General features: G+C 46.2%; 1 protein-coding gene across 4 annotated transcripts in view; it reads left to right on the top strand.

The window, feature by feature from the left end:
* PACSIN2 (protein kinase C and casein kinase substrate in neurons 2) overlaps positions 1–16,652 on the top strand; it is an 80,241-nt gene that overhangs the window by 22,866 nt on the left and 40,723 nt on the right. Inside the window, exon 1 of one of the 4 annotated variants that reach the window (XM_083181240.1) lies at positions 765–783. The exons of the other annotated variants lie outside the window; for them this stretch is intronic. The gene's annotated coding sequence lies outside the window, so the exon portion shown is untranslated. Of the gene's footprint in view, positions 1–764; positions 784–16,652 lie in introns of those variants that run through there. 4 annotated transcript variants of the gene reach the window in all.

The following is a 16,652-nucleotide window of genomic DNA, read 5'->3' as shown; positions in this document are numbered from 1 at the left end:
GTTTGTGGGATCGTTCTGGCGTGGGATTGACTCTATCGTCTCTATGTATGTGGATTTTTTTTTTTTTTTTTATTATTGTTGTGTGACCCCAGTTTTGATCCAGCGGGTAAGGCCCGAAGCGTCTGCATCCAGGTGAGCCAGCTGAATCCTCTGTTACTTTTGCTGGTGAAGCCTCCCACATATCCAAGCCATTTTAATTGAAGCTGCTTTTGTGTATGTGGGTACGTCGGAATGCAGGACGAAATGGGCCTTTTCCAGCTTTTAATGCACACACAATACTTGTGATTGTGTGTCACACAACAGTTGTGCGATCTCTTGTGAACGCTGGCTGTAACAATGTTGGGTGCCGTAAAGCAGGAATACAAAAGAGAATAAATGTAAATGTTTGCCTTTCATTGGACCGGATCACTGTGTACTTGTTTACATAGCGCCATCAGACACATTGCTGCACAGAGAACGGGTGTGGATCGTAGCATTGACTGTACACTGTTGACCTATTCAAAAGATCTACACAAGCTAAAAGTTGCATCGAGGTTTTTCATTTTTTTGTTATCCATTTTTAGATTTAAACACATGTACTCCATGTAAGTGTGGCTTGCTCTGCTGCTCCTCTCGGGGGTGCTGGATGACTCGTCAACAGTCTGGATCCCGACAGCAGCATACAGACGCCAAAATCCTGACTGTTCAACTGCCTGAAAGTCGCGATCCCAACAAACAGGGTTTACTCTCCCTTTTAGGGATTCCTGACCCACCCCCCATTTGGCGGACATGATTCTCATGTTGGTATGTCCGGATCCCCACATAATATTGGTCAATAACATTTGTCAGTGCCCCATTTTAGCCTATGGTGTAAATTCTCTAAAGCAAGGTATACGTATGTGCACCCGCATGTATTGTGATCATTCTAGAACCCTGCATCTTCTTAAGCCCCTGCAGTGCATCTTTCCTGCTTGCGGTGTCTCTCTCTGCTGTATTGATTCTAGCAAAGGTCTGGTCTGCATATCAGTGCTGAAATACAGACCACACCGTGCTGCTTCTAGCAGAGAGCGACACCCAAGGCAGGGAAGAGTAACTGCACTGGTTTTGGAAGATGCAGGGTGCTGGAATCAACATTACATGTATGTTGAGTGATGGATGTTGGATGTACCCAGTGGGAAAACCCTGATATCAATGTGATGTGGACTCCTGAACCGCACATTGCGATCTTCCAGCGTACCATGTTTTCCCTCGCACCGGAATAACTTGTGGTGTCAGCAGTACTGTAAGTGCCTGGGTGGTGTACCGTGTCGCCTGGTGGTACATAATGACACATAATTGGAAATCAAGCTCTTAACGTCATTGGTGTGTTAACAATGCCAACCAATCAGCTGTCTGTAACAGCCCAACTTTTGGGGGGAATTCAAAAACTTTCTCGTCTGATCTTCCATCTAAAGCAGTGTGGTTCTCAACCATGGTCCTCAGGAACCCCCCCCCCCATAGATGTTGCCCATAGAATCCAATCGGATTCGGTCTATTATTTATCTGTTGCATCCTAGAAAATTTTAATTGGCTCGGCAGCAATTGTGCGACATCATAATGGCAGGGACAGCACCAGTTTGCCCTCACCCCTAGCAGCGTTCCTACTACTGCAAAGGGATCACTTCTTCCCTGCCAAACATTGCTGGGTGTTTGGCACTTTGGCCTCAGATTGACCCTGCTCCGACGGCTTGGTATTCTTTGCGAGGTATTCAAATACCAGTCGGCGCAAGAATGGAAGCATCCTGTCGTATGTAGCGAGCACCAGTACTCTTGGTCAAATTGCGTCTCCTCCAGTTGATGCACCTGTTTATGTTAAGCCGTAGTCCTACTTATTATAACTAAACAAGCCACTGGCCTTAAAGCCTTGTTTAATACACTAGACATGTTTTTTTTTGTATAATTGGCTGGTTTTGAAAAAGTGGTACTTGTGTAGTCACGGCGCCACTAGATAGGATAGATGGTATACGATTTAGTATGCGATTTGACATAAGATATCGCATAAGATATAGTATAAGATTTACTATCCATTTCATTACCCCACTATCCACTAGGGCGTGGAGTTGATTATATATAGCGTGGTGAGCCACCGAGCCCGAAGCGTGGCGAGCGGACACGGATGTTTCAAAGCAAGTCACCAATATCGCATGCCATTTGCATGCAATTCCATAAAATACATTCCGTGTACCCTCGCGGGGCTCGCCACGCTATATAAAATCAACTCCACGCCCTAGTGGATAGTGGGGTAATGAAATGGATAGTAAATCTTATACTATAGGTGCGTACCCACGGTAAGATATAGTGCAAAATCTAGCACACTATCTAGCTAGTTTCGAATAGCATGCTAGATAGTGCACTATATCTTACCGTGTGTACGCACTATCCAACGTACGATGCACGCTTCCGCCGGTCGTCTGGGAGGGAGCTGCTCGGGTGAGCATGCAACTGGCTAGAAAGCATAAGATAGTATAGTGTAGTACAGCTGTGACGTCATATCGTGTATGATATCTTATGCACATTGTACGTTATTTTAAGCACAAATCTTATGCTTTTGACTACTGGGACTTTCCTGGGAAATCGTATACAATATCATACGGAACATAAATCGTACCGTGGGTACGCACCTTTAATCTTATGCGATATCTTATGTCAAATCGCATACTAAATCGTATCCTATCTAGTGGCGCCGTGAAACTACACAAGTACCGAAAAAGTTACATTGTAATAAAGGCATTTAAAAACAAATATGGTTTAACGCCGTCACTGGTAATCCCTAGAATTTTCAGGGCTATGCCTTAGTGCCCAGACAGCAAAATTCTTGGGATTGCCACTGTTTAGCGCCAGGCAGCACTGCTGAATTCATCGCTGAATTTAGCAGTCTGCAGCGCTGCCTGGCTCCTTCTCCGCCCGCCACGCCTCCTCCTCACCCTGCCCACCGACTGTTGTGTTACAGCCTGCAGCGCCGGCTTATGACAAGCCGGGTTCCCGCATGCAGGGACGTGCAGCATGCTTCCTTTAAAAAACTCACCTAGTGGGGAGCGCTACCTTAAAAAATCCCCACCACTGAAGGGGTTAAACAAGCCAATTCTGCCCCTCACTGTACTCAGCCTGGCTCACACTGGGGCAGATGTATTACACCTGGTGAAGAGAGAGTGGGAGGTGATAACGCACCAGCCAATCAACACCTAACTCTCATTTTTCAAACCTAGCTGATTGGCTGGTGCATCAACATCAAACACTCACAATTTGGGCTGATTTCTTGGCCCGACCCATTGGGATCTGGTGATATCGGCCCAGTTCGTACTAGTGTACGGGCACCTTTTTATTGGTTTAGAGTTCTCTGTATGATGATGATGATCGTAATCCATCCTATTGGCTCGATGCCGGTGTCCTTTTCCCTGATACCCGCTGTTATCGTTGCCTCAGGCATTCGAACCCTAAGGAACCGCTAGGACCTGCGATAACACGTGATCGGGGACTGCTGTCCAATCCCATGTGGTTTTGCCCGGTTGCGATCATTGTAGACCGTAAAAAAACGGGTCCTGATTGGATAATGGGCATCAGTCCCTTACCAAGGTATAATCCCTGATGCCTATAGAAACGGACGGATATGTCGCCCTAAGTCCACCTTAGCATGTTCAGTAGAGGTTCTGCAGTGCTGACGTCCTCCTGTTGCTCTACTGTAGCAAACATTAAGCTGAACGGTTATCGGGTGCATACAGAGAAAATGCTCTGTGCCGCAAGCAGTGCAGAACCGAAATTGTTCTGCATGCCTCACTACATATAGAAAGAGGATTTTTAGATTGCTCTTAAATACAATTCAAGGTTTTTAGTTGCAAATGTTTGCACACAGATAAAGGAATTCTCACCCGTGATCTGGTCTGTTTATTAGTCTTGTTTGTAAGGAGATAAATAATTCACAGCCTTTTAAAAGCATAAATTCCACTAATATCCTACAATTCATTATGGAATGCCTAAATCCAATTGTCTGGATGCAACATTTAAAGTAATGGCAGTGGCTGCTGCAGGCCGATGTAATGAATAAGAAATCAATTTAACATAGTGAAACAGACTTTCCTGGAATATAATCAACCCCCCAAACCCTTCCCTGTTTGACACAAAAAATATTTTTTAAATATGCCGGAAATCTGTCCCGGTACCCGGGTGTCTTAGATCCACCGGACTGTGAAAGTGATGATTTGTTTGTTTTATAGACATTTTATAGTACACATTTGATTCAATAAAAGATCAGCCAATCGGATGTTCTCGTTCATTGTGTGACCAGACATGCGAGTAGGTGTGGGCTGGCACTTTTGAACCAATGCTACTTTCCCCATGTGGGGAATGGATGCCCCCTTTAAATCCCTTTTTTGTTTTTTAAGTTTCCACGGAGGGGGAGGAGGAGGAGTTTTATGAAAGGTTTTGATAATTCTCCCATATTTGTCTGTAGCATTTGGTAATCTCTTATATCCAAATGTATTTATCTAATGCCCCTTTTTCCACCTGTCCTTGGGATTTTATTACCCGGGATCTTGTCAGTCCGTACCTGGCTTGGACCCCGTTTTAACTGCACCGTAGTCCTGTTTTTTATTTGGGGGTTGCCTGCTTTTCCACTGAACCCTGTAAAGCCTGGGAAAGGCCAGAAAAACGTGTGGTTACATCAACAGCCAGCAAGGACCGATGGCAGCTTTTGTGTTTTTACCTGTGTATGAATTCCCGGATAAGAGCGGTTTCCACTGCACGGTTATCTTGTTTTACTCCCTAAAAACCCTGTTTGTTACCTAGAGAATAATATCTCCGGTCGCTAGACCCTGGGGTAAAATGTAGCAGGATGCGATTTTCTGACGTGCAATTTTAATTTTAAATTTTTTATTTTTTTGGGGAAAAACATCAGAAATCGAACATTTTTCGAAAATCGCACGTTTGTGTAAAATCGCACATTTTGGCCTGTCTAAAAAATCGCACATTACACAAATTGCATCCAGATGTTTTCTCATATAAAACCTCAAAATTGCAAATGTAATAGGGTGCGATTTTTTTTGGTAAAAATTACCCAAAATTTCAAACAAAATAGATCAGATCCAGGCCGGCAAGTTTGCTAGAACCATGCAAAGATCAGTGAGATCCCCCCCCCCCCACTTGTCAAAATCACAAGTCCCGGCATGCAGGGCATTAATGGGCCCGCTGGTTCTCGTTGTTCTACTGTGAAAACAATGTACAAAAAAACCCCACACATTTGTAAATTTCATCCGAAAATCGCACTGTGATGTGTGTTGTTTTTTTTTTTACACCTGAAATAGAACCCTATTACAACTCCCCTGGAGTCTTTTTCCTTGTAGCCACTAAGCCGATACAAGGGTGTACCCGCCAATTTCCCAAGTTTTTTCGCCAGTAGATTAATGGGGATAATGGTGGCCTTGATTTTGTAGGCATCTATAGCAGGTTACAAATCTCCAATTCCTTTAATAGAGTTTTAGCAAGCAGGTCTTCCTCGTGTGAGCTCTATATATTGGTTCTGATGAAATATATAATACTTTGCCTCTTGCATTGGAATCTAAAGAACTGTATATATTGTACATGCCTTCACGCAGTCGGGTGGTTGTAATCTTCCTTGCAAACTGTTAATGATGATTTCCATGTAAATCAAGTAATGACAGTACCGCTATTGTTCTTGGGCTCTGCCGTGGAAACGGCCTGGATGTGGTGTCTGAGTTTTAAATTAATGGCTGGCCTTGTGATGCCACGTACTAATTGATCCTTTGTCCATAGAGGAACGTTCCCATTTCTTGCGCAGAGCCCTGTAGAGTCTGGGTGCGGCTTGGGAAGCGTCAGAGAAGGGGGGGGGGGGGGGGGGGTGAACGGGGGGCTGCGGTTACATTAAATGGGCATGTAATTAATGTGACTTTGAGTCATTCTGAAGTGTGTCTGTGTGGGAAGCCTGCAGAACTATTTTGGGAGTTTTAGCTGCAATATTTTTAGATGTGGTCCTGACTAATATAAAGTACACCCAGCTTGCTGGATTGTGTGTGTGTGTGTGTGTGTGTGTGTGTGTGTGTGAGTTTTTTTTTTTTTCTTACACTTTTTTTTTTTTTAGTTTTTACTCATACTAGACGATTTTGAGTGCCTGTGTTCCTTGCAATGTAAAAGTGGCTTACGTGGAGCACTGTTGTGTAGAGGAAAAGGGATATTCTACACCCTGGTGCGGCCAACTCTGCTGGTAAATTGGTAGACAGTAGTTCTAGGTCACCCAAATGCATCCCCTCAGAGTTCTTCTGCAATAATTGGAATTTTTTTTTTTTTTTGGCTTAATCTTGGCCATGGTTATGGGCTTACCCACCAGGTCAGCGTAACCTCATCGGGTAAGTCCCTAACATTCTATGGGTTCAAGTTTAGGATGTGGGAAACCCCTAAACTCCTTATACAAACCGTTAAGGCATTACGCTACTGGAGCAAGTGAAGTCTTAGATAAGAGCAGCTACTGCATGTGTCGGGAGTGTTATAGGGCAGCTATTGCATGTGTCAGGAGTGTTGTGGAGCAGCTGCGGCATGTGTCAGGAGTGTTGTGGAGCAGCTGCGGCATGTGTCAGGAGTGTTGTGGAGCAGCTGCGGTATGTGTCAGGAGTGTTACGGAGCAGCTGCGGCATGTGTCAGGAGTGTTACAGAGCAGCTGCTGCATGTGTCAGGAGTGTTACAGAGCAGCTGCTGCATGTGTCAGGAGTGTTGTGGAGCAGCTGCGGCATGTGTCAGGAGTGTTACGGAGCAGCTGCGGCATGTGTCAGGAGTGTTGTGGAGCAGCTGCGGCATGTGTCAGGAGTGTTGTGGAGCAGCTGCTGCATGTGTCAGGAGTGTTGTGGAGCAGCTGCGGTATGTGTCAGGAGTGTTACGGAGCAGCTGCGGCATGTGTCAGGAGTGTTACGGAGCAGCTGCGGCATGTGTCAGGAGTGTTGTGGAGCAGCTGCGGCATGTGTCAGGAGTGTTGTGGAGCAGCTGCGGCATGTGTCAGGAGTGTTGTGGAGCAGCTGCGGCATGTGTCAGGAGTGTTGTGGAGCAGCTGCGGCATGTGTCAGGAGTGTTGTGGAGCAGCTGCGGCATGTGTCAGGAGTGTTGTGGAGCAGCTGCGGCATGTGTCAGGAGTGTTGTGGAGCAGCTGCGGCATGTGTCAGGAGTGTTGTGGAGCAGCTGCGGCATGTGTCAGGAGTGTTGTGGAGCAGCTGCGGCATGTGTCAGGAGTGTTGTGGAGCAGCTGCGGCATGTGTCAGGAGTGTTGTGGAGCAGCTGCGGCATGTGTCAGGAGTGTTGTGGAGCAGCTGCGGCATGTGTCAGGAGTGTTGTGGAGCAGCTGCGGCATGTGTCAGGAGTGTTGTGGAGCAGCTGCGGCATGTGTCAGGAGTGTTGTGGAGCAGCTGCGGCATGTGTCAGGAGTGTTGTGGAGCAGCTGCGGCATGTGTCAGGAGTGTTGTGGAGCAGCTGCGGCATGTGTCAGGAGTTACAGAGCAGCTGCTGCATGTGTTAGGAGTGTTATAGAGGTGAGAGATAATTTGTGTGAAAAATGTAACGTATATAAAAAATAAGCAATAGGAATGCTTAATAGTGCTAACATAATTGCTATATTGTGATGTCCTGAAGCAGCTCAACCACCGCAATTTAGGGGGCACCATGCCTCCCAAATATCACCCCACAACTGACATACTATGTAAATGCAGTACCTTAATTGTGCCTCATTCAATGTGCTCTCTGAAAATGCTAGGATCCCTACTTAAAATAATCAGGCGGTGATGGAGGGGTGCTAGGTTTAAAATGCCTCATGCCTTAAACTGTACATATTTATTATTTATTACATATATTCCGCAGCGCTGTACAGAGAATATTGGAACATTCACATCAGTCCCTGCCCCAGTGGAGCTTACAATCTATATTCCCTACCGCATGTACACGCACACACTTTCATTCTAGTGTTAATTTAGTTGGGAACCAATTAACTTACCTGTATATTTTTGGATTGTGGGAGGAAACCGGAGTACCCGGAGGAAACTCACGCAAACACGGGGAGAATATACAAACTTCGCACAATTATGGTCATGGTGGGAATAGAATCCATGACCTCAGCGCTGTGAGCCGGTAATGTAACCATTACACCATCCGTACTGCCCTGTATATATAACACATGGTGGGGATAGAACCCATGACCTCAGCGCTGTGAGGCAGTAATGCTAACCATTACACCATCCGTACTGCCCTGTATATATAACACATGGTGGGGATAGAACCCATGACCTCAGCGCTGTGAGCCAGTAATACTAACCATTACACCATCCGTGCTGCATGATGGTCCCTACCACTTCCATTATCTCCCAGAGGGGAGGTGGCGGTTATCAGCTGCAATACTGCAACACTTCTTGGCCTGTTTAAGGGCAACTTAAGCTGTGTACACACTGGGGCGATTTCAGCATATATCGCTGGCAATATGGTCACTGAGCGACCATATTGCCAGCGGTTGGAGTGTGCACCGGCGATAAATCGCTGGGTGGGCGCTCCCGTTTTCAGCCCCTAATGGTCGGTGGTCAGAGGAGCTTGCTCCACTGACCAGCGACATCCCCCTTCCTCTTCTCCCGGCCGTGTGTCATTTTTATCAGTGACCATTACTGGTTGCTGATGAAAACGGGACACTGAGCAATATATTGCCAGCGATCATATTGCTCCGTGTGTACGCACCAAAATACATCCACCTACAGTATGTCCAAAAATTCCCCTTTAATAATGATGTTTTTGACCAGTGAAGAGACGGAACCTTTCCCAGAAGTGACTGGTTTCTGATCCATAATAAAGGCTGTAAGCTTCCACAATCGTGCTGGATCTGCTTGTGACTAAACTGTCCTGCTCTTATCCCACTGTGTGGGAGCTTAGTGATATATTTCCATAGTAATAGTATTTTGCGTGTAATCTTGCGGAATTGTGGGTACATTCTGGACTAAACTTCAGGACCACAGAAATATATTTCCCAGGTGGGTTGTGGGCCTAGCGGAAAGTTGAGTCAGCCAGTGCGAATTCTATTTCCCTCCTAGGTAGCTGCCACTACTTTCATTTGTGGTCACTGCCCCAGGTCTCAATCACGGAACCCCATCATAAGGTGATGATAGAAGACTATGGTCCAGGTGTGCGGTTTGTGTTGGAGCATCTAGTGGGGTGTTTTATGCCAAGTGTTTGCTGTACTGAGCTTGTGAGCCAACCGCTGTTGGTTCCGATGCTCTCTACTCCCAGCTGGGTACTTACGAGGGAGGTAGGAGGGCCCTGCGCGCAAGCTTCCAACCTATATATGAACCTACAATGACTGGGCACCTACCATGGACATCCTCTGAGGTACAGTTTTAATCTCACAGAAAATGATCCACCTTGAAGCAGTCCAGGAGCAGTCTAACCTCCATTCTCCTACCCTAGCGCACATCCCCTCCCCCCCCCCCCCCCCCCCCCCCATCCAAGGAGAGTACCCCAGAAGCTGAATACTGGATTACTGTGCTAGTCACATGACCAGCCCTACGCTGGTTAGGCACATGTGGCTGGTGGTAAGACCATCCTAATAGATGCTGGATAAGATCCTCCATCCTTCCGTGGTGCCCCTCAGTCGTTCAGCTGCTAGTGATGTTTATAGGTGTTTAGTTGCTGGAAAGTCCTACGGGATTCTTGTTCCTGTTTGTACCCTTTGATATGCTGCCAGGAAGATTCCGCCCCCGCGTTTTTTTGTGCTGGTTTCCACCTCGTACATACTGGTAGATTTCCCATTCCCCAAGAAGACCAGTATCTGCATTTTAAGTTTTCACGTGTGTGCTTTGTGTCCAAGCAATCATATATACTGAACTATTTACTAAAACATATAAGCTGGGTATATAATGCTGAGCCTTCGAGTTCAGAAACTGGATTTTAGCGGTAGATTTTGTACATTTCTATGATGGCGGTACTTTTTTTTTATTCCCTCCCACTTTTTTCAAGAAATGGTTTCCCAGGGGGAGCTTTTAGACCGGAGTCTGATTCCAGTAGCCACTGAGTTTACCGTACAGAGTGATACTGGGGCAGATTCAGACATTAGCGCTGCTTAGTGAGTTCACACAGCGCCCAACTGCATATAGGCCCCAGTGCATGGCGCCGGCTAGCGAAGGAATCTGGTTACTTTTTTCCTAGCTGTTAGCAAGAGGATTGACAGGAAGTAGGCAACGTCGGGTGGTAAGTGGTAGTGTTGAGAAAAACCAATGGGAGTGTTGGGGAAAACGCAGGAGTGCCCAATTGGTTTAGGGTAGGTGGCGTGACATCTGGCTCCAGGCCGCATAAGCCTGTATTCATCGCAGCTGCTGAGTAAGTCCCAGGCTTACCACTAACTTGTGATAACTGTTGGAATTTGGACATTTTCATGTAATTTTCAGCAATCCGAACAGTGGCACTACAACACAGTGGGGCTGCTAGCCGCTGCACATTCGCTAAGCCGCGATCCGGTCCGAATCAGTCCCACTGTCTACTTGTGTTAGTAAATACAAGTACTCCCGTGTTTTGGTGCGTATAAATTGGGAGAATAATTGAACAGTTCAATGTTACATCTACAAATACATTTTTATTTTTTATTTTTAAACCTCTTTTTTCCAGTTGTCTGAAACCTTTCTTTGATTTATGCAATTAATGTTTCTCGTGCGCTTACCCAACAGAGTAATGTTAGTAGTTCCATATCGCTGGTTTACATGGGCTGCGTGTACCGCTTATAATTAGATGAACTCAATGTTCTTGGCAGACCTTGCCTCGTTTTCTGTCCATAAAAGGAATCCGTGCCATTTTCTAGAATTCTTTTTTTTTTATTTCACTCGAAAGACTTTTCCTTCTATTACAGCATAGCAGAAAGCGCTTATACGTACATCGTAAAGGCACAACAGGTACCTATAGGGAAAGAAGAGACGGCATATTCAATATTGATGAAATCACGCTCTTTACATCTACGCCATCATCGCAGTGACAAGAAACGGTCCCTCACCATAAACCCGCCCACGACTCCCTCCCATCAGGACTTCTTCTATATACAGAGTCCAGGTGGTGTTATACCTTGGGCAAAGCTGCAACCAACTACAGATGGCAAGGGGCTTTCCGTAATGCTTGATCTGATCGCTGAGCTGCTTTGTAGGGAGGGGGGGGGGTTGGAAGTAGACGGCAGCCTTCCTGCATGTAGGTTAGTGTTCACTTAAACGGTGCACACACAGAGACCAGAATCACAATTGCAAATGTAGTTTCTAATTTCATATCTGCACATTTAATTGTATAGGCGTGTATAAATCTGTCACCGGTTTCTCTTCCGGGGGGGGGAGGGAGGGAATGAGACCAGAAAAAAAGCATCCAATAAACCTTGTTTCCTGCTTTTACTTGTATATGTAGTGCAGCGGAGGGTCTTGACCATCTGGATGCTGGTCCAGTCTTTCCTGTCCTAGCATTGTTAATGATTCAAATTCGCAGCAGCGAACCTTTTCCAGTGGTAACATCCCACTAGTGAACAGACACCCACGGCAGCCATTGCAGCATCTCTGTACTCCTAAGCTACAGTGACACAGATGCAGAGAACATATAGACTCCCTGTGTGCTTCCTATGCCTGTGTGAAATAGGCCTGTCTGAAGCTTAGGCAAACACTTCATCTTCAATAGATCTGTTTTATTATTAAACCGACTAAGAGTTCTGAAACAAGTGAATTGTGTTCATGCCAAGCTGGACAGGTTTAAAGTACAAAAGAGGCAGCCGGACTATTTCATGAAAGGCGGAAGGTTATCTGTACAGATAGTCTGAGGGACTTCACACCCAGACTTTTATATCAGGCAATGGCTCCTTTTAGTAATTGGTCGGCTGCTTTCTATAGCCAGACCTCTACAGGAGAGAAAATTGGAACCTGTAAATGTTCTATTACCGATATGTCAGTACGTAAAACATCCTGCTTCCTGTGGGCTGGAGGGGTCTGAAGATTGCTCAATCTATAGGATCAGCACCACCATCTGTGGACAGCGTTCTTATGCAACAAAGACTAAAGTGATCCCGACCACTTGGCCTGATCTTCTCCTCCTTTGGCCAAATTGAGTGATGTGTCCGGTCTTTGGGCACACGGGGGTGCTGTCACTTTTTGACCTGGGTCTCTTTAAGCGGTGATAGTGGCAGTTGGAGTCTAGGTTTAGCTGCCTTGAATCCTAGTGCGTTTGTTTGTTCTATGAAACTGTTCCGATTGTACAAAATGTAGTGGAAGTTCGGAGTAGGCAGAAAAAGGTTAGGCTGTGGGCTGTGTAGTTTCAGTAGTAGTATATTTTTTAGGGTTTTTTTTTTTTTTGTGCAATTTCGAATGTCAATGAGTCTCGCAACATGACGTGTGTATCTGCGTTGCTTTCTGATTCATAATTGCGTTCCAGCATATACAGCTGCAGCTCACACTTTGCCACTAGAAACTCTGGGTTATTTTTAAACCTCGCTGTAGAACTCCCCTTCTCCCACCGCTGTTGCTATGGCTGCCCGATGGTGGCCTGGGGTGTTCTGCACACGTGTTGTAGAAAAGAAGAGAATGCCTGGATGTGGGGTACCTGACTGCGTGGTACCAGCGGTGGTGGGGGGGGTGTGAGGCGGACAGGTGTGCAGGTGCATGCTGCTTTCATTCATTGTTTGACCTCCGCTCAATGCATTGTACAATCTTTTACATTTGGTGATGTAGTCAGTGTGACAAGTAGTCAGTGGAGGGAGAAAGTGTCGGGATTTCAGCGGTCGGGATTCTGAACGCCGGGATCCCGACCGCCGGGTTTTTAACTGCATCCCGTTTTAGTGATGGTGGACAGAGGGTTTGTGTTGAATTTTTATCCTCTGTGTTATATGGTGCCACAAGGAATCTGCAGCACCCTGTCATGGAGTACATCAAAGAATAAACAAAACCTTAAGCTGACTTACTGCGGAGTACAATAGAGCAACCACTGTTACATGGTACACTAGTGTGCTGTGGCTGTCCTCAAGTGTGCCACCAGACCTGGGGATGTCCAATCCAGTGTTCAACTATCCGTACCAGTTTAACTGTTATTCTCACTGGTCTCTTGTACTCACGTGAGGGCCAATGTACGTACATTATTATTTTTTTTGGTACTTGTGAGTTATCCGGGCTGCCGATTTTTTTGATTGTATGCCTTAAGTTAAGGCATACAATCAGATGCGATGCGATATCGCATCGCATGCGACCATCGGATGCGATGACCCGATTTTTCCATAGGAATCAATGTTAAAATTGACTGAGTCCATTTTAACATGGAATTCAATGGGAAAAAGGGGTCCTTTTCATACCCCTACTATCCAAGTGGGCATGGAGTTGGATATAAACCTGTGGCGAGCGTAGCGAGCCACCGAGCCCGAAGCGTGGCGAGCGGACGGTATTCTGTGTCCCCTCGCGGGGCTCGCTACGCTCGCCACAGGTTTATATCCAACTCCATGCCCACTTGGATAGTAGGGGTATGAAAAGGACCCCTTTTTCCCATTGAATTCCATGTTAAAATGGACTCAGTCCATTTTAACATTGATTCCTATGGAAAAATCGGGTCATCGCATCGCATCCGATGGTCGCATGCGATGCGATGTGCCCGATCCGACCCGATTTAGAAATCGGCAGCCCGGATAACTCACAAGTACCTTTTTTTTTTTTTTTTTTACCTGTGATAGTATTTTCATATGGGGGCCAATGTGTTTTTTTTTTTTTTTACCTGTGAGAGTCCATGCACCTTTTGCAATTTTTTAAATGTTTTTGAGTATACCATGAGTTGAGAGAGGTTGCAATCCACTGCAATGGGGGACATGTGTGGGGTACATAACCATAGCGGCATCAGCAGACCGCACGGACCACTCAAAAGCTGAGTGAGGTTTGGGAAGAAGGAGCCATGAGTGTAATCTATGGATGACGTTGGAACAGTTTTCCGAGTGGCCTGCAGAAGCTTGGGAGAGAGAGAGAGTGTGTGTGTGTGTAAGAGGGACCCTCAAATGATTTTGTCCACCCGCACAAGGCTGCCAATAGGTATTTATGCAAAACATCCATTTACAGCTGTGCGGGGGAATTCGGTGAGGGGGTCGGGCGGCGTTAAAATCACACGCAGCACTGCAAACCAGAATAGGGTCCATGTGTGTGGTGCAGGTGGGGGGGATGTGAAGCACTTGGAGGGAATAAAGAATAACACCCAGACCCGAGGGCACGGCAGGCAGGAGAAGCAGTGAGAGCACATGGTGGGCTGCAGCTACCTTGTGAGAAGCCCTCATTCTCATGGTGCACCAATCTGTTCTCCCACACCAATGCATATCCAGTGGTTGGCCTGTCCTCGCCCTTCTCTGAGCCTTCCCTCGTTCCCCATTGTGTCCTGCCCAGATGTCCTATTATCTACATGATAAAATGCAATAAGACCTTGACGCTGTTCCCCGCTGTGAGCGTCTGTAGTGCTTCTAATTGTTAAATCCCCGATCAGGTGACTTAAGCCCCGTCAGCGGTTGATCTGTAGTCAATAGGATTTAATTAGATGGGAGGCAGCAGGAATCGGGGGTGGTACAGTGCGTTTCTGTAAGCTTATGTTAATGGGCAGATGTGCAGAGCATCAGCCTCGTCACTGCTTGGTTACTTCACTCGGTTCATCTGTAGCTGCGTTACTAGTAACAGAATGGGAGCCGCTCGCTAGCATACCAAGTGTCTGCATTGGCACAGGCTGGAGAGTGTCTCTTCATCCGAGGGTGGCAAAGTTTAAATGAACGTGCTGCCAGGTCGGACGCTTGCCAGTATATCGCAGTGCGCAGTTTGTAGCCATCCACCCTAGCACCCAGCGTAGCACAACCAATATAATCTCTGCCTGTCCCGAATTGCCACTTCTGCCAGATTATATACCAGCTAACGTGCAAAACCCAGTTATCCCTCTGTCCCTGTGATCGTCGCGCTTCAGCGTTACAGGAACCGCGTGTATAATGCATTCTGGTATGAATTATTGGAGAATTAAATCTAACCGGTCTGTTTCGGACACTAGTAGTGCTGACGTCTCTTCAGGTGATTCATCTCCCATGTGGAGTCCTGCGGTCCCTTCTGTTGATGATATTAGAAGTAGGGGAGGGTGCTAAATCCATTGGACATGGGTAGGAGGAGAGGTGGCTGAGGGGAAGCGCAGAGGACTCACAGCTGTGTCCGTGTAGACTGCTTTAGCAAACATTCACTGTTGCTTTCACTGTGTAACTGGGATTCAGTCATTAGGTCGACAATAATGAGGTAGACCGTAATAATGTTGTCATGCTCAGTGTCAACATCTGAATTCATGATGTTGCCTAGAATGTTAGTGTTAAGCTAATGGGGGGATGGTTAGGATACATTAGAGTACAGGCCCAGGAGCTTAGGCGTAGGACCTGTGAACCCGCCAGATGCGACCATTAAATGACCATGAAAGCCAGGTTGTGTGATGTTGTAGTGATACTGTTGTACGTATTAGTGATGCCTAGACATGGAACCTCTTGTCCACATCCGTGTGACTGTATACAAGGATCAGTACTTCGTTATATTCTGCTGTGTGCAATATATGTGGAAACAATTACCCAACACCCCTAATTATCAGCCCTTTCTATATATAAGCCTATAAAGTTCAGTGTGATGGATTTATTTGATTTGAAACTTTTTATGTAGCGAACCGGAAATGCTGGGATTAAAGTGACAACGCCTGCACGTGGCTTGAGCTACACTAACGTGTCATGTATTGCGTGCCCTGTGGGCTACGACAAACTATGTGTGTGTGGTCTGGACCTGATCTGCGATCATCCTGCAAGGTCTGACAGCCGGTTGAGAGCCTTCCTTGTTCTCCCTTGCATGATAACAATGTAAATAGTCATTACCGGATTGTGGGCGCCTGTTCGGCAGCCAATGTTTTCTGTAGACCTGAGGAAATTACTGTTCCATGGTTCTCCCAGGGATAATCTTCTGCACGGTCACTTTCCATCATTGTTGCATGTGTGCAAGATGACATCAGGACACTGCACGTTTATAGTCGGGCCGCTATGTGTCCCATGTGTCTACGCAGGTCATGGAGTAAGTCCCACAATGGTGTTTTCGTACAGCGGGTCTACCTTTGTATCTAGGATCGTTATCTGTAAATCGTAGCCATGATTTTGATATCTTATTGAAATTCACTTGTTGACTGCAGACCACACATACTCTGCCACCCCCCCCCCCCCCCCCCCCCCAGCTCTGTTCCCCCCATACTCATCAACACTGGATTTAAGCCTATTAAGGAACACTACAGGGAGCATATTAAAATACATTGTAACAGAACAATAACTTGAGTCCACTGTAAAGGTAGTTTTCCGTGTCTTGGTATGGACACTTGTGCGTTTTATTAAACTTCAGTAGGTATTTCAGGTATTTAAACCCCCCCCCCCCCTCCCGTGTTTTTCCTTTAAAACAATGCGTTACAGGCCAGTAAGCTTTGTATCTGATAACGCTACACAAATAGATGACATAACTGACAATTACCGGGCGCAGGGAACAATGCAGATTTATTTGCCAAGTGGTGACCCAAGATTGGTTATTTACACTGTGAGGAGCTTTATCAGAGCGTGCACTGGTTCATATGTTTGATGTTCTGGACAT

This window comes from Crinia signifera, chromosome 4 (assembly GCF_055691185.1).
Source record: "Crinia signifera chromosome 4, ASM5569118v1, whole genome shotgun sequence".
NCBI classification, from domain to species: domain Eukaryota; kingdom Metazoa; phylum Chordata; class Amphibia; order Anura; family Myobatrachidae; genus Crinia; species Crinia signifera.
This window is presented reverse-complemented; position numbering and strand designations above follow the sequence as displayed.